General features: G+C 37.9%; 1 protein-coding gene and 1 non-coding gene across 2 annotated transcripts in view; both read right to left on the reverse strand.

Moving 5' to 3' along the window:
* LOC112415810 (S phase cyclin A-associated protein in the endoplasmic reticulum-like) overlaps nt 1-19,138 on the reverse strand; it is a gene marked incomplete at its 5' end in the record, with an annotated part of 224,280 nt that overhangs the window by 45,626 nt on the left and 159,516 nt on the right. The window lies entirely within an intron of this gene.
* LOC112415822 (U6 spliceosomal RNA) lies at nt 3,324-3,425 on the reverse strand. Its single transcript, XR_003006384.1, has one exon. It is a non-coding gene; the product is annotated as a U6 spliceosomal RNA (small nuclear RNA).

Raw genomic sequence — 19,138 nt, forward strand, 5'->3', positions numbered from 1 at the left:
GTTCTGAGGATTAGGATACAGATATCTTTGGCAGGGCATTATCTCCCCCCACCCTTAATTTTTTTTATTGTGGTAAAATACACATAAAATTTACCATCTTACCTGTTTTTAAGTTTACAATTCAATGGTATTAAATTCGTTCATAATGTTGTACAACCATCACTACCAACCATCTCTGTAAGTCTTTTTTTTTTTTGCAGTACGCGGGCCTCTCACTGTCGTGGCCTCTCCCGTTGCGGAGCACGGGAGAGGCTCCGGACGCGCAGGCTCAGTTGCCATGGTTCATGGGCCCAGCCGCTGAACCACGGCATGTGGGATCTTCCTGGACCGGGGCACGAACTCGTGTCCCCTGCATCGGCAGGCGGACTCTCAACCATTGCGCCACCAGGGAAGCCCTCCATAATTCTTTCATCATGTAAAACTGAAACTCTATACTCATTAAACAATAACTCCCTATTCCTTCCTCCCCCTGGCAACCACTATTCTACTTTCTGTCTCCATGATTCTGACTACTCTAAGTATGTCATATATGTGGAATCATCATATAGTATTTGTCTTTTTGTGACTGGCTTATTTCACTTAGCATAATGTCCTCAAGTTTCATTCATGTTGTAGCATATGGCAGAACTTCCTACCTTTTCAAGGCTGAATAATATTCCATTATATGTGTATACCACATTTTGTTTATCCATCATCCGCTGATGGACACTTGGGTTGCTTCCATTTTAGCTACTGTGAATAATGCTGCCATGAACATGGGTGTATAAACATGTCTACAAAACCCTGTTTTCAATTCTTTTGGATATATATCAGAGGTAGAATTTCTCAATCATATAATAATTCTATTTTTAATTTTTTGAGGAATTGCCATAACATTTTCCACAGCAGCTATACCATTTTACATTCCCACTAACAATGCACAAGGGTTCTAATTTCTCCATATCCTCACCAAACCTTGATATTTTCTTTTTTTTTTTAAATAGTAGCCATCCTAATGGGTGTGAGGTGATATCTCATTGTAGTTTTGATTTGCATTTCCCTATCAATGACATTGAGCATCTTTTCATGTGCTTATTGACCAATTTGTATTTCTTCTTTGGAATTCAAGTCCTTTGCCCATTTTTTAATTGGGTTATTTTGTTGTTGAGTTTTAGGAGTTTTCCATAGTTCCTGGATATTAACCCCTTATCAGATATATGACTTGCAAATAGTATCTCCCATTCTCTGGGTTGTTTCTTTACTCTGTTGATATTATATTTTGATGCACAAATCAAAAAACTTTTCATGCAGTCCCATTTGTCTACTTTTTCTTTTATTGCCTGTGCCTCTGGTGTCACATCCAAAGAAATCATTGCTAAATCCAATGTCAGGAAGCTTTTGCCCTGTGTTTTCTTCTAGGAGTTTAATTGTTTTAGGTCTTACATTTACGTCTCTGATCCATCTTAAGTTATGGTGTTAGATAAGTGTCCAGCTTCACTCTTTTGCTTATGGATATCCAGTTTCTCCAGCATCATTTGTTGAAGAGACTGTCCTTTCCCATTCAATGGTCTTGGCGCCCCTGTCAAAAATCATTTGGCTATAAATACAAGAGTTTAAGTCTGTGCTCTCTATTCTATTCCATTGTTATATATGTCTGTCTTTATGCCAGTACCACACTGTTTTGATTACTGTAGCTTTATAGTAAATTTTGAAATCAGAAGTGTGAGTCCTCCCCCTTTGTTCTTCTCTTTCAAGATTGTTTTGGTTATTTGGGGTCCCTTGAGATTCCATATGAATTTTAAGATGGGATTTACTATTTCTGCCAAAAAAAAAGACTTTGGGATTTAGATAGGGAGTGCAAGGAATGTACAGATTTATAGATTGCTTTGCATAGTAATGACATCTTAACAATATTGTTTTATAATCCATGGACATGGGATGTGTTTCTAATTTATACCTTCTTTGATTTCTTTTGGCAATGTTTTATACTTTTCACTGTATAAGTCTTTCATCTTCTTGTTTAATTCCTAAGTATTTTATTCTTTTTGATGCTATTATAAATGGAATTTTCATAATTTCCTTTCCAGATTGTTCATAGTATATAGTGTATATAAATGCAACTAATGTTTGTGAGTTGACTTTGTATTCAACTTTATTGAATTCATTAGTTTTAACAGCTTTTTTGTGTGGAATCATTAGTAGTTTCTACATATAATATCATTTGCAAACAGAGAAAATTTTACTCCTTCCCTTCCAATTGAGATGCCTTTTTTTTTTTCTTTTCCTCACCTAATTGCTTTGGCTACAACTTCCAGTACTATGTTGAGTAGAAGTGGCAGAAGTGGGCATCCTTGCCTTGTCCTAATGTTAGAGGAAAAGTTTTCCTTCTTTCATCCTTGAGTATGATGTTCCTTGTGGGCTTTTCACATATGGCTTTTATTATGTGAAGGTAGTTTCATTCCATTCCTAATTTGTTGAGTGTTTTTATCATGAAAGGGTGTTGAAATTTATCAGATGCTTTTCTGTATAAATTGAGATGATCGTGTTTTTTTCCCCCTTCATTCTGTTAATGTGGTCTATTAAATTGATTGATGTTCCTATGCGGAACCATTCTTGCACTCCAGGAACAAATCCCACTTGGTCATGGTGTATAATCCTTTAAACATGCTGCTGAGCTTGGTTTGGTAGTGTTTTGTTGAGGATCTTTAAATCAATGTTCGTAAGGAATATCTGTCTGGAATTTTCTCTCTTGTGGTGTCTTTGTCTGGCTTCGGAATCAGGATAATGCTGGCTTCATGTTAGAAAGTATTCTCTCCTCTTCAATTTTTTGGAGAAGTTTGAGAAAGACTAGTGTTAGTTCTTTAAATGTTGGGTACAATTCACCACTGAAGCCATCAGGTCCAGGGCTTTCCTTTGGAGACTTCTGATTACTGCTTCAGTCCCCTTATTAGTTACAGGTCTCTTCAGATTTTCTATTTCTTTGTGATTTAGTCTTGGTAGGTATTGTGTTTCTAGGAATTTGTCCATTTCATCTAAATTATTCAATTTGTTGGCACACGTTGTTAATAGTACTCTCGTATAGTCCTTTTTATTTCTGTAGAATTGGTAGCAATGTCCCATTTTCATTTCTCCCCCCGCCACCCAACTTTACCGAAGTATAACTGACAAATAAAATTGTAACATTCAATGTGTGTAAAACATGATGATTTGATATACATTGTAAAATTATTCCTATCATCAAGTTAAAACATCCATTACCTCATATAGTTAACTTTTTTTTTTTGGTAGAATGCTTAAAATCTACTCCTTTATAATTTCAATATACAATACTGTACTACAACTATAAAAAAACAAAACACTTCAAGAATCTGAGTGTCATCTTTGTGCAGGGACCATGCTAATCTTTGCATCAATCTAATTTTAGTATATGCACTGTCAAAGTGAGCACCCCATTTTCATTTCTGATTTTAGTAATTTCAGAGTTCTCACTCTTGTTTTCTAGCTGAAGGTTTGTCAATTCTATTGATCTTCTCAAAGAACCAACTTTTGATTTCACTGATTATCTCTATTGTTATTTTATTCTCAACTTAATTGATCTCCGCCATAATCTTAATTATTTCCTTCCTTTTGCTAGGCTTGGGTTTAGTCTGTTCTTTTTTCCTAGTTCTTTAAGTTGTATAGTTTTTTTTTTAATTAATTAATTTTTGGCTGTGTTGGGTCTTCGTTGCTGCACACAGGCTTTCTCTAGTTGTGGCTAGCGGGGTCTACTCTTCATCGCAGTGCATGGGCTTCTCATTGCGGTGGCTTCTCTTGTTGTGGAGCATGAGCTCTAGGCATGTGGGGTTCAGTAGTTGTGGTTCGTGGGCTCTAGAGCACAGGCTCAGTAGTTGTGGCGCACGGGCTTAACTGCTCCGCAGCATGTGGGATCTTCCTGGATCAGGGCTCCAACCCATGACCCCTGCATTGGTAGGCAGATTCTTAACCACTGCACCACCAGGGAAGTCCCTAGTTAATTTTTTGATTTGAGATATTTCTAGTTGCTTTATTGTAAATACTTATAGCTATACACTTTCCCCTTGACAGTGCTTTTACTGTCCCATGAGTTTTTAATTTATTTTATTTTTTATTGAGGTATAGCTGACTTACAATTATATTAGTTTCGAGTGTACAATGTAGTGATTGAAATTTTTATAGATTATACTCCATTTAAAGTTATTATAAAATATTGGCTATATTCCCTGTGCTGTACGATATATCCTTGTAGTTTATTTTATAGATAGTAGTTTGTACCTCTTAATCCCCTACCTCTACGTTGCTCTTCCCCACTTCCCTCTCTACACTGGTAATCACTAGTTTGTTCTCTATATCTGTGAGTCTGTTTCTGTTTTGTTATATTCATTAGTTTGTTTTATTTTTTTAGATTCCACATACAAGTGATAACACACAGCATTTGTCTTTCTCTGTGTCATTTATTTCACTAAGCATAATATCTCCAGGTCCAGTCATGTTGATGCAAATGGCAAAATTTTATTCCTTTTATGGCCAAGTAGTATTCCATTGTGTGTATGTGTGTATGCATCTCCTTTTTCCATTCATCTGTTGATGGACACTTAGGTTACTTCCATATCTTGGCTACTGTAAATAATGTGGCTATAAACACTGGGTGCATGTATCTTTTCAAATTAGTGATTTCATTTTCTTTGGATATCCACCCAGGAGTAGAATTACTGCATCATATGGTAGTTCTAATGTTAGTTTTTTGAGGAACCTCCATACTGTTCTCCAGAGTGGCTACACCTATTTATATTATACCAACAGTGTACAAGGGTTTCCTTTTCTCCATATCCTTGCCAACATTTGTTATTTGTGGTCTTTTTGATGACAGTCATTCTGACAGGTGTGAGGTGTTATCTCGTGGTTTTTAGAATTTTATTGAAGTATAGTTGATTTACAATGCCGTGTTTAATTTCTGCTGTACAACAAAGTGATTCAGCTATATATACATATATATATATATATATATATATATATATATATATATATATATATATATATATATATATATATATATATATATATATGTATATATATATTCTTTTCCATTATGGTTTATCACAGGATATTGAATATAGTTCCCTGTGCTAGGACCTTGTTGTTTACCCATCCTATATATAGTAGTTTGTATCTGCTAATCCCAAACTCCCAGCTAACTTCCCTTCCCCATCCTGCCTCCCCCTGGCAACCACAAATCTGTTCTCTTTATCTGTTAAGTTTGTTTTTGTTTTGTAGATATGTTCATTTGTGTCGTATTTTAGATTCCACATATAAGTCATATCATATGGTATTTGTTTCTCTTTCTGACTTACTTCACTTAGCATGACAACCTCTAAGGTCCATCCACGTTGCTGTAAATGGCATTATTTCATTCTTTTTTTATGGCTGATAATATTCCCTTGGATATATATATACCACATCTTCTTTATCCATTCATCTGTCGATGGACATTTAGGTTGTTTCCATGTCTTGGCTATTGTAAACAGTGCTGCTATGAACATAGGGGTGCATGTATCTTTTCGAATTATATTTTCGTCTGGGTATATGCCCTGGAGTGGGATTGCTGGATCATACAGCAACTCTATTTTTAGTTTTTTGAGGAACCTCCATACTGTTTTCCACAGTGATTGTACCAATTTACATTCCCATCAATAGTGTAAGAGGGTTCCCTTTTCTCCACACCCTCTCTAGCATTTATTATTTGTAGACTCTTTAATGATGGCCATTCTGACTGGTGTGAGGTTGTACCCCATTGTAGTTTTGATTTGCATTTCTCTAATAATTAGTGATGATGAGCACCTTTTCATGTGCCTACTGGCTATCTGTATGTCTTCTTTAGAGAAATGTCTTTTTGGGTCTTCTGCCCATTTTTTAATAGTGTTGTTTGCTTCTTTTTTTTGATATTGAGTTGTATGAGCTGTTTATATATTTTGGATATTAACCCCTTGTCGGTTGCATCATTTGTAAATATTCTCTCCCATTCAGTAGGTTGTCTTTTCACTTTGTCAATGGTTTCCTTTGCTGTGAAAAAGCTTTTAAGTTTAATTAGGTCCTATTTGTTTACTTTTCTTTTTGTTTCCTTTGCCTTAGGAGTCAGATCCCTCAAAATACTGGATTTATGTCAAAGAGTATTCTACTTGTTTTCTTCTAGGAGTTTGATGGTTTCCAGTTTTACATTTGGGTCTTTAATCCACTTTGAGTTTACTTTTGCATATCATGTGAGAAAATGCTCTAATTTCATTCTTTTACATGTAACTGTCCAGTTTCCCCAGCACCATTTATTGAAGAGACTGTCTTTTCTCCCTTGTATATTCTTGTCTCCTTTGTCACAGAAACCATAAGTGTGTGGGTTGATTTCTGGGCTCCCTATTCTGTTCTGTGAGCTATGTGTCTGTTTTTGTGCCAGTACCATACTGTTTTGATTACTGCAACTTGGTAGCATGGTCTGAAGTCAGGGAGCGTAATACCTCTAGCTCTGTTCTTTATCAAGATTGTTTTGGCTATTTGGGGTCTTTTGCGTTTCCATACAAATTTTAAAATTATTTGTTCTAGCTCTGTCAAAAATGCCATTGGCATTTTGATAGGGATTACATTGAATCTGTAGATTGCCTTGGGTAGTATGGTCATTTTAACAATATTAAGTCTTAAAATCCATGAACATGGTATATATCTTTTCATCTGTTTACGTCATCTTTAATTTCTTTCATCAGTTTCTTAGAGTTTTCTGAGTATAGGTCTTTTACCTGCTTAGTTAGATTTATTCTTAGGTATTTTATTTTCTTTTATTTTTTGATGTGATTGTAAATTGGATTGTTCCTTAATTTCTCTGACAGTTTGTGTATAGAAATGCAACATATTTCTGTATATTAATTTTGTGTCCTGAAACTTGACTGAATTCATTGATAAGCTGTAGTAGTTTTTTGGTGGTGTCTTTCAGATTTTCTATGTATAGTATCATATCATCTGAAGACAGTGACAGTTTTACTTCTTCCTTACCAATCTGGATTCATTTCATTTCTTTTTCTTGTCTGATTGCTGTGCCTAGGACTTCCAATACTATGTTGAATAAAAGTGGTGAGGGGCTTCCCTGGTGGCACAGTGGTTGAGAGTCTGCCTGCCGATACAAGGGACACGGGTTCATGCCCCGGTCTGGGAAGATCCCACATGCTGCGGAGTGGCTGGGCCCGTGAGCCATGGCTGCTGAGCCTGTGCGTCCGGAGCCTGTGCTCCGCAATGGGAGAGGCCACAACAGTGAGAGGCCCGCGTACCGCAAAAAAAAATAAATAAATAAAATAAAAATAAAAGTGGTGAGACTGGGCATCCTTGTCTTGTTCCTGGTCTTAGAGGAAATGCTTTCAGCTTTTCACTGTTGAGTATGTAATTAACTATGAGTTTGTCATATATGGTCATTTCTTATTTTGAGGTATGTTCCCTCTGTACCTGAGAGTTTTTATTATAAATCGATGTTGAATTTTGTTAAAAGTTTTTTCTGCATCTATTGAGATGATCATATGATTTTTATTCCTCAATTTGTTAATGTGGTGTATCACACTGATTGATTTGTGGATACTGAACCATCTGTGCTTCCCTGGATAATTTCCACTTGAACATGGTTTATGATCTTTTTAATGTATTGTTGGATTTGGTTTGCTAATATTTTGAGGATTTTTGCATCTATGTTCATCAGTGTTACTGGCCTGTATTTCCTTTTTCTTGTGATATATTTGTCTGGTTTTGGTATCAGGGTGATGTGGGCCTTATAGAATGAGTTCAGAAGCATTCCTTCCTCTGTAACTTTCTGGAAGTTTGAGAAGCATAGATGTTAACTCTTCTCTAAATGTTTGGTAGAATTCACCTGTGAAGCCGTCTGGTCCTGGACTTTTGTTTTTTGGGAGGTTTTAAAATTCCTGATTCAATTTCATTACTGGTAATTGATCTGTTCATATTTTCTAGTTCTTCCTGGTTCAGTCAGTACATATCTAGAAGTTTGTCCATTTCTTCTGTCCAGTTTATTGGCATGTAGTTGTTTGTAGTAATCTCTTATGATCTTTTATATTTCTGTGGTGCTGGCTGTAACGTCTGTTTTCATTTCTGATTTTATCGATTTGTGCTCTGTTTTTTTGTTTTTCCTTGATGTATCTGGCTAAAGGTTTATCAATTTTGTTTATCTTCAAAGAACCAGCTCTTGGTATCACTGATTTTTTCCATTTTTTTTTTACACCCTGTTTCATTTATTTGTTGTTATCTTTGTGATTTCTTTCTTTCTACTAATTTTGGGTTTTGTTTGTTCTTTTTGTAGTTCCTTTAGGTGTATGGATAGGTTGTTTGTTTGAGATTTTTCTTGTTTCCTGAGGTAAGCTTGTATCACTATAAACTTCCCTCTTAGAACTGCTTTTGCTGTGTCCCATAGATTTTGGATTGCTGTGTTTTTGTTTTCATTTGTTTCCAGGTATTTTAAAATTTCTTCTTTGATTTCTTTAGTGATCCATTTGTTGTTTAGTAGCACATTGTCTAGCCTCACCTGTGTAATTTTTGCAGTTTTTTCTTGTAGTTGATTTCTAGTCTCACAGTGTTGTGGTTGGAAATGATGCTTGATATGATTTCAATTTTCTTAAATTTACTGAGATTGTTTTGTGGCCTAGGATGTGATCTATCCTGAATAATGCTCCATGTGCACTTTAAAAGAATATGTATTCTGCTGCTTTTGGATGGAATCTTCTTTATATATCTATTAAGCCCATTTGGTCTAATGTGTAATTTAAGGCCAGTGCTTCCTTATTGATTTTCTGTCTGGATGATTTGTCAATTGATATAAATGGGGTGTTAAAGTCCCCTACTATTATTGTGTTACTGACAATTTCTCCCTTTACGTCTGTTAATATTTGCTCTATGTTTTTAGATGCATCTATCTTGTGTGCATATATATTTACAATTGTTATATCTTCTTCTTGGATTGATCCCTGATCATTATGTAATGTTTAAGAGTGTTTTGTTTAATTTCTGCAAATCTGTGAATTTTCTAGTTTTACTTCGATTATTGATTTCTTACTTCATCCCATTATGGTCAGAGAAGATATTCTGTATGATGTCTACCTTTTAAAATCGACTGAGACTTAATTAGTGGCCTAATATGGTATTCTATCCTGGAAAATGTCCCATATACACTTGAGAAGAATGTGTATTTTGCTTTGGGGTAGAATGTTCAGGAGGGGCATTATTCTGTCACATGGACCTATTCATTCATGATTCATTTATTCAACAAATATTTACCAAGGACCTACTCTGTGCAAGCACTTTTCTAGGCACTGGGATTCAGCAGTAAAACCCATGTTCTCTTTCTAATAAAACTTACATTTTAGTGTACGAGATACAATGAACAAATAAACAAGTATCACATGTAATATATAGTATGTCAGGTGTGCTAAGTACTGTAGAAGAGCAGGGGATATGGGTAGGGAATGAAGATGCAGGGGTGTGTGTGTTTGTGTGTGTGTGAGATGCTATTTTATATAGGGTGGTTGGGGAAACCCTTTCTAAAGTGCTATTTAAGCAGAATTCTACAGAAAGTGAGGAAAGAAGCCATGTGGATACCTGAGGCAAGGGTGTTTTTAGGCAGAGGAACAGCAAGTCCCAAGGCTTGGAGCCAGGAGCATGCATGACATATTCAAGAAACAGCAAGAAGGCCAGGGTGGCTACAGCTGGTTAAGCAAAGTGGAGGAACAATGGGGGATGAGGTCAGAGAGGAAACAGGAAGACGATCAGGTAGGGTCTTGTAGAGCATTGTAAGGACATTATAAGGGTTTTACTGAATGAGATGGAAAGCCATTGTAAGGTTTTGAGCAGAGGGGTTATATAATATGACTTTGGTTTAAAAATAATCACTATAGCTAATTGGTTGAAAAGTTGTTAGAAGAGCCAAGACAGAAGCAGAGAGGCCAATTAAGAGACTGTTTCAATCATCCAAGTGAGAGATCATGGTGGATGAACCAGGATGGTAGTCATGGATGTGGTAAGAAGTGGCTGGATTCTGAAAAATACTCAGAAGGGAAAACCAATAGGATTTCCTGATAGAATGAATGTGGGGTGAGAAAAAGAGGAGTAAAAAATAGCTCAGTGGTTTTTTTTTGCCTGAGTAATTAAAAGAATGTGGCTGCCATTTACAGAAATGGGAAAGACAGTGGATAGAGCATGTCTGGGGAGGAAAATGAGGAGTTCAGCTTTAAACTTGTTAAATTCAAGATGCCTATTAGACACCTAAGTGAAGATACTGGATCAGAAGTTGGATAAAATGAGCTTCCCAAGGGTAGGGGATTTTGTCTGTCTCCAGGGCTTAGAACAGTATCTGACATAGAGTAGCCACTCAGTAGACATCTGTTGAATAAATGAATAAATATACAAGTCTGAGTTCAGAGGAGTGATCTGGGCTTGAGATATTTGGGAGTCATCAACACACAGATGGTATTTAAAGCCAGCTCATCTAGTGAGTGAACATAGAATAGTCTGAGAATTGAGCCTTGGGATACTCCAAAGTGTAGAAGTTGGGGAGATGAGAATAAATCATCAAAGGAAACTGAAAAATGAAACCAGTGGGGTATGAGGAAAAGCAGGGAAGTGTGGTGTCCTAGAAGCAAAGTGAAGATAGTTTCAAGGAGGAGGAAGTAAAAAATAAAAAAGTTTAATTAAAAATAAATGAGGACTAAAAAAGGATGAAATTTATAGAAATGACTATTAAATCCTATTTTTAGATTTAAAAACTAACTGCATAGGTTTAGGATGGGAAGAAGGTAAGTGACAGGGGACTGGAATATAGCTTTCAATGATAAGTAGGGGGAAAAGACTTAGCAAATTAGCTTCCTATCCATTCAAATGAAGAAACAGTCTTGCTTGATTACCCATGAATATAATTCAATTTTGACTGAGCTAAGAGGAGTAAAACGTACACAACCAGAAAGGTTTATCCTGATCCACTGCAATGAACAACTACTCTGGAAGTACTGGTTCTAGCACTGGGTATGGCACTACATTCAGGACACTGATGTATCAGAAAGTTCTCAAGGAAAGTTAATTGTGTGGTAAAACTATGTGGAAACAATGTCACCTGAGGTACATTTGAAAGTACTGGGAAATTTATTTCAGAACTGGAGGATATAAAGGTTATCTTCAAACTGAAGAGGTATTACACTGTTACTTATGACACCAGAGGAGAGATGCTACCCGAAAGCAGATATTAGATAAACTTACAGAAAATTTTCTAACAATCAGAACACCCAAAAGTTAAATGGGCTGTTGGTGAGGTATTACATTCTTAACTATTCTGCAATCAGTGGAGGAATACATTCACTGAAGTGACAGAGGGCACTCAAAACTCAGCTGGGCAATGGACAGGATGATGTCTAAGATTCTGTTCAGTTCTGGGGTGTTATAACAGGTGTGAATCTACTTCAAAAATTATAGTCTCCTCCACAGACACACACACACACACACACACACACACACCCCTATATTTTATATATACAGTAGAGGGAGAAAATAGCTTGTTTAATGCAGATCTAATTTGGAGCCCTGTTGAAGGGAATGAGGATGACTTAGTAGAGATATGAGAGCAAGAGAAAACTCAAGGTGGAAAAGATTCATGTGTAAGCACTATAAGATAGTCTGGACATTTGGTTAGAGAAGAGGAAAAATAGAGGAGAAATTAAATAGTGAGAATATTAGGTAGGGTGAGGCTGGCTGATTACTTGGGAGGATTTCCAAAGTACCTGGTTATTAGTTTCAGTTGAATTCAAAGAGGAACTTTTGAGAAGGAAACCTTTCTGGGAAGAGAAGTGATAGATGATGAAAACAGAGAGACATTCTTGTTGTTGGAGATCAACAACCTAGAACATGCTTGAGAAAAGAAGAAGACCAAGAGGACACCAATGAGAATGGAAGGTAAAGGGTGAGGCCCCTAAGAAGAAACTGTGGTCTCTGGCAGAGGTCTGGGAGGAGGACCAAGAAAGTGGAAGATAAAGACAGTCTGGGGACAACCAAAGGTGAATGGAAAAGGGCAGGGAGGAGTCCAAAAGGTGAGAATATGGCGGCTCTGGATGACTGACAAGAGTATATGGTCCTAGATCTTGGAACTACAGACTAGGACTGTTGTCCAAGAATGCTTCTCAGATGGGACATTTCTGACCTCTCTATCTTCAGTTTTCTCATTATCACTGTAAAACACAAAAGGGTCCTGTGCTGATTTTGGCTAGTTCAGCTGATATTTTGGGCTTCTCTTATCTTTAGTATTTGGCAGTTAGGCTGAAGGACCTCTGCCAGAGGCTCTGTTGTGTTGCCAAATGAAAGCAATTACTTCTTCTGGGTGAGTAACTGGGAGGAAAAAACTGTCATATCTGGGCTGCGTGATGTGGTACCCTCCTAATTAATCTTTCCTGCTTCCACTCTTGCCCCTATAATCCATTCTACACAGAGTAAAAATTCATTACTTTTTAAGTAATCAGATCATGCTGCTCTCCTGCTTAAAATCCTCCAGTGGCTTCCTATCACACTTAGAATAAAACCCAAACTTCCACTCTCTCTGTCCTGATCTCTTGGCCCTTCATCTCCTAGCACTTTCTTGCCCATCACATTCCAGCACACTGCTTTCTATGTTTCTGGTACACACCCACTTCAGATATTTGGGAGTCATCAACTTCCTATTCTGCTCAACTAGAATACTCTTCCCTCCAATCTTTACAGAGTTGGCTCCTTCTTAGCTCAGTGTCATCTTCCCAGAGAGGCCTTCCCTGACCACTCACTCAAATCACTCTGCTATATTACCCTGTTTTATTTTCTCATATCACTATCACTAGCTAAAATTATCTTATTCATTTACTGGTTTATCATCTTTTTCTCCTGTTAGACTGTGAGCTCCATAGAGCGAGTATTTTGTTCACCACTGGATCCCTAATACCTCGACAAGTGTCTGGCACATATCAAGTGCTCAGTAAACAGTAATTAATAAAGATATGCTAAAGCAATGGAAGGAAGAGAGAGAGAACTGGTCTCAGAAAGGTATGCCAAAGGCATGAAGGCCTTGGAGTCTCCTTCTTACCTTAGGGGAGGAAGAACGTGAGACATAGGCACCTCTTCTTCCTATGCTAAGAGTAAGCCCAGGAAATGGGGCCCTGGCATAGGTCGATGGTGCACACCAGTATTTGCTAATGCTGCTAGTCATAGCTATTTACCAACTTCTTATTTTGTTTCTAGCCTGGTGCTAGGTGCCTGAAGGGGAGCTGCTAGGATACTTAGTCTCTCTCCTTAGGGAAACCTTTTCATTTGAAGCCACAAAACATATACACAGGACAAAGGAACTAGTGAATTAGAAGTAGACAAATATCAAGTCATAGGTATAAATAACAGGAGCCACCTCATATTTTTGTGGCAAGCATCTTTTTGATTTAATTGCATAGGACTGGATTGGATTCTGAAAAACAGAAGTCAAAGATAGTAAAAGTTTGAGGTCTTAAAATCTGTTCATACTATACTACAGTCATGAGCAGAATAAGGTAATCAGGAGGAAAAGCCAACTTTGGACGAAAGCCAATGAGCTTAGAATCTGACATATTAAATATAAGTTCCTGGTAGAAACTGCCAGTAGGAATTCCAAGAGGAAATGTCTACCAGGGGCTTGTTTATGAATATGGTTTATGCCTTAACTTTACTTGCTTCTGGCTTCATTTACTTTTCCTTACCTATTTTCTTTTATTCTAATTTTTTCATCTATTTTTTAAAAATAAGAAGACATATATACTTCTATAAGCCATCTCAAATCTTTTTGGAACAGGGTGGGGTGTAATAAATATATATAAAAAAGCACCTTGGACAGAAGGTCAGGGTGACAGACATGTTAGCCCCCATTTGCCCCTACCCTGACCAACTCTGTGAAGAAGAATTGTCAAATTCATGTTTATAATGTGAGGAAACAGGCAATGAGAAGCTAAAGAATCTGTCACTGGTCACAGAGCTAGGAGAGCAGGAACTACATTCACATTTTTCTGACTCCCAAACCTGGGCTCTTCAATACAACAGTACAAAAGGATTTTCCTCTTGAGATCCTGACCCCCAAAGTCCTAGAGCCAGTGGGAGTTCAACTGCAAGTGTACACCAGATATATTCTGCTATCCTAAGTGTGGTGAGCCTGCATACGTATTGGCAGACTACCTTCATCACATCCTCTCCCCTCTGGGAGTAGTAAGTCAGTGAAGCCTGCCCCGTAAATGCTGGCCCTGTGGGCTAAGGCCCAGGGAGCTCCCTTTCTCTGGCATAGTGCCTAGCACACAGTAGACACACAGTTTGAATTGCAGCAATGAAGCGATCATCTTTTTGTCCCTACAAGTCAACTATGACTTTATTACCAGCTGGGATAGATCTTTCAGAAATCTCTGTACTAGCATTTGCCCAATTGTGAATATAGAGACAGCCCAGAGGTTCCTGTTCCTGTATTCTTCTCACTTTCCAGACCTGAAGGATTCGGACAATCACTCTTCCTTATCAGTCTAGAGGCTGTTATGCTCCCTAGGACAGTGTGAGGATTGCTGGGAGATAACTCATGAGGAGCCCTTAGCCTGGGGCACATAAACAGTGTTCAACAAATGTTATTTCCCTTAGTTACACTTGTTTAGTCTTATTATGTTCACTTCATTCCCCATCTCCCAACACCAGCAAGCCTTTTGTCGGAGGACAGTGGCTAAAGATGCCAAGAGAAACGATAATACCAAGTATGAGACTGCAGAGAGGAAAGAATACAGATGAGAACAGGATACTGGGAACACATTTATCTCTAGGGTAGGTTGGAATGTGGAAGACTCTATTTTTCAAACATAAACATAGCAATATTTCTGGTACAATACGCTCTTCCAGAACCTTTATATTGCCCATGAAGAGATGGGAGTCTACTTCTCCTCCCTTTGAAGCTGAATGGGACTCTGTGGCTGCCTTGCTGAACAGAATTCAGTGGAGGGGATACTGCATGACTCCTGAGGCTAGGTCATAAAAGGTGACATGGTTTTCACCTAGCTCTCTCACTTGTCAGGATGCTCCTCCTTTGAACCTCCACCATGCTGTGCAGCCCAAATTAGCCTGTGCAGAGGGACCACATGGAAAGGTCCCTAACAAACAGGTAGCATGAACTACAGTCACGTGTGAACAAGCACACAGATGATTCCAACCTCCAGCCTTCAAGTCTTCCAACTGAGGCCTAGAGACTGTGGAACAAAGATGAGCCATTCTCCCTGTATCTTGATAGAATTCCTGACATACAGAATCTGTGAGATTAATAGATTGTCATTTTATGCCACTAAGTTTTGGGGTAATTTGTTACACAACCATAGTAACTGGAACAAGAATGAAAGCAAAGGAGAATATGTGGTTTGGTGAGACGGGAGAAGTGTAGGGAGAAGAGTGGGGTTAGAATAATCTATATGTTGCCAAGGAGCAAATAGGACTAGTACTAGTAGGTAGTATTAGGGAGACGGATTACAGCTTGGTATAAGGAGAGGCTTTTAAAGCATTAAAACTGATCAATGACAGAATAGACTCCCCTGGTAAATAATAAGTTCCCTGTCAATGAAGATACTCAAATGTAAACTGAAAGAAGTTATTGAAGAGCTACAAATCTGAACAGAAGACTGGATTAAGGTGACTTTAAGGTTCCTTCCAGTCAATGGAACATGACAGCACATTAGATCTGGGGTACAAGGAAGATGGATGAGAGAGAGATGACATCTGGAGCCTGATGCCCGAGAGACCAGTGATACCATACATAAAAGGAGAGACTATGAGAGGATTTAAAAAGATTCTTCGGGCTTCCCTGGTGGTGCAGTGGTTGACAGTCCGCCTGCCGATGCAGGGGACGCGGGTTCGTGCCCCGGTCCGGGAGGATCCCACATGCCACGGAGCCGCTGGGCCGGTGAGCCATGGCCGCTGAGCCTGCGCGTCTGGAGCCTGTGCTCCGCAGCGGGAGAGGCCACAACAGTGAGAGGCCTGCGTACCGCAAAAAAAAAAAAAAAAAAAAAAAAAATTTTTTTTTTCCCTTACTTTTTTCTTTACATTCCATATGTGTATCAGACATTTTTTGCTCCCGAAAAAAAAAAAAAAAAAAAAAAAAAAAGATTCTTCTTTTCCATTCCTTTTGTCTCTTGCCCAGATGCTGTTAATGGTCTTTCCCACTTTCTACAGCCTCTCTCATACACTTTCACATGATAACTCCCAAATACGGTTTTTAGCATGTCATTGCCCTGATCAAAGGCTTTTAATGACACCACTGCCACCACCACATTCAGCAGATTGTTTTATATATCACACAGTATTTTTATATTTATTACCTCATTTGAACATCGTAACAGTCTGGTAGGCACTAAAATCACCAATACATACATCTCAAAATCCAGCCAAATTAAGTACTCTGTTCATTCTTCATGTTTTTTTCTGCTTTGATGTCTTTGCGTATGCTATTTTCTTTGTCTATGTTTTTCTCAACTCTAAATGTTCCAACCCTTTTTATCTTCCAAGGCCTAGATTAAATTTTAGTTGCTCTAGAAAACAGCTAATTCCTACAACTAAGAGTGATCTCTCCCTCCTCTGAAGTCCATCAATGATGATGTGATAATCCAATATTTATTAAGCATTTACTATGTGCCAGGCAGCACGCTAAGTGCTTTTTGTGTGTTATCTTCTATCCTCTGTATCACTCTCTGACTTATAGCATGGATATTTGTATATACCTCTTCTTTACTAGCTTACAAGGTCCTTGAGGACTCGATCAACATCTTAGTCATTTTTGTTTTCTCCCAAGCCTAGCACGGGGCCTGGCACAGAGCGAGCACTGTATAAATATTTGTCTAATGAATGAATGAATAATTCAGGCAGGCAGAGTTAAAGTTTACCTTTGCTTGAACAAATGGTTTTCAAGCACCTTAAACACTTGAGAAGCACCCATTTATATCCACAAAATTAATGGGCTAAATTACAAATCATTCTTATCTTTTTATGACACAGGTTTCCAGAGACCTTGGCTAGAACTCATTTTGTTAGTGTAGTTTACAGATGTGAAAATAAAAACCACAAATACACATAATAACAAATTTCTCTTTGTGTAAAAATATTCTAGCATTCAGAATAGTGTTTTCCAACCAATCAGAATTAACTAAGTTTTACAAGCTCCTGTTTTTCTTCTGTGCAGTCATAAGGACTGTAAACTCTTTCACTTTGGATCCACTACTTCTTGGCACTCTTGCTATAGTACTTTGCATAGTTATGCATCTAGAAATGATTGCTGATTAACTGAAAGGTTTTATGTTGGTTACAATTTATAATCACTCATTACGGTTCGGATCCTATTAGTTTGGCTAAGGAGCCAGCACCTTAAGGGGGACTCGAGCCTTAGCCAATTATGGCAGTTGAGTCACTGCCCTGAGATTTGAAAACTATCCTTTTTTCCTTATTTCTTGCAGGCCCAAGAATGGAAAACTGGTAACACTTAAGGCCAAACAGTCATTTCTGAAAGTCCTATTACAGATTGTTGAATTTTGTTGAAGTGATTAAGAATTATAGCTTGTGAACAATTCACATATTAAAATTGTAGAGTAATCCTAATATAAAAATCAATCCTTTCACCAGAAGATCACAATTTCGATTTTTACTTAAAGAAATGCAAGTTTACTGTTCAAAACCAAGGCTGGTACAAAAATCATGTGAGTACTTTTCTCCCCCATGCTGAAGCAGAGATTAACAGTGTAAATACTGACACCCAAATTGTCTTTCAGAAAACCTAGGTAAAAATTAGAAGATTAAGGGCACAATAGCAGGGCAGTGCAAAGGCAGACCTGCTATAATCACCATCACAAAGGCCGGCCACCGGCAGACTGCAAAGTGTTTACTCAAAGCCCTGTGCTATCAATTAGTGTACATAATTATCTCAGGGCCTGCCAGTTCACAAGAGGCAGTTTTTGAAGGTCTCTCTGGGCCCCCTTTGTCTTTTACTCCTGTTGGTCACAGAAGGGCTTTGAGGACAAGCCTTCCTTGGCGCTCAGGCTCTGGCTGGCTTCCCTTGGCAGCCCCAACAGGAATTATGTGAATTCCTCTAGTATAACAACAACCAAGCTACCTTTCTCCCCACACACGGCTTTGACCTTGTGCTGAGACTATTTAACACATGCAACAAAGTGCTTTCAACAGGTCATTATAGTTTAAAAATATAATTTCAAAGAAATGGGAAGTATTGTAGCACAAAATGGGCTGTAAATATTAGAGGTAAACAAATCAGAAGATGTAGGAAAAACTCCCTGTATTCCTGTAGCTTGGCAGTATTCAGGAAATGCTGGAAGATTGAAGGATGAGAGGAAGAACAGCAGACAGGGGTCATTCTTCTTGTCTCTCAGAGAAGCAGCTTACACTGATACTGCTAAGAATTTCCTAGGTAAATTAAGCCAGGAAACCACCCGAATCTGCTTTTGCAGCAAGGCCTACCAATAGAAATTTGCAGAGTAACTGAGGTTGGAGAAGGAAATTATATTGGGTAAAAAATAGATGAAGAATTCTTAAAAACCACTAAGGGTTAATCATTGATTTATTTAAAATCCAGTTGTATATGTACATAGAAATAATTATACTTCATTTTATGAGTGCGTGTATATACGTATAGAATAAGGTTTTATATATAAACTTCATATATACACACTCACACTTTGGTCTGCCTGGATAATCCTTGGGCATGTCTAGAATCATGGAAAACCACGTATATCCCCTAATTTGGAGACTATACCATCTACCACTCAAAAATTTCAAGTCAGAAACTTGGGAGTCATTGCAGACTCCTCACTTCCTTTTACATCGAAAGGATGCCATTTCCCTTACATTTATTCCCTTACATTTATTCTGTGTCCTCAATGTATCTGCTCCTCTCTATTTCTTCTGTCTCCACAGGCCCGCAACATTTCAAGAGCCTTTTTACTATTCCTTCTGTCTCTAGGCTCATGCCATTCCAGTCATTTCTATAGTTTTCAGGAGTGATCATCCTATCACAGAAATGTGAACATGTATGGAGCGCACTGAATACCTCATCTCCTGCCACTCT

Source organism: Neophocaena asiaeorientalis, unplaced genomic scaffold (assembly GCF_003031525.2).
Source record: "Neophocaena asiaeorientalis asiaeorientalis breed wild unplaced genomic scaffold, Neophocaena_asiaeorientalis_V1.1 scaffold879, whole genome shotgun sequence".
Taxonomy (NCBI): Eukaryota; Metazoa; Chordata; class Mammalia; order Artiodactyla; family Phocoenidae; genus Neophocaena; species Neophocaena asiaeorientalis.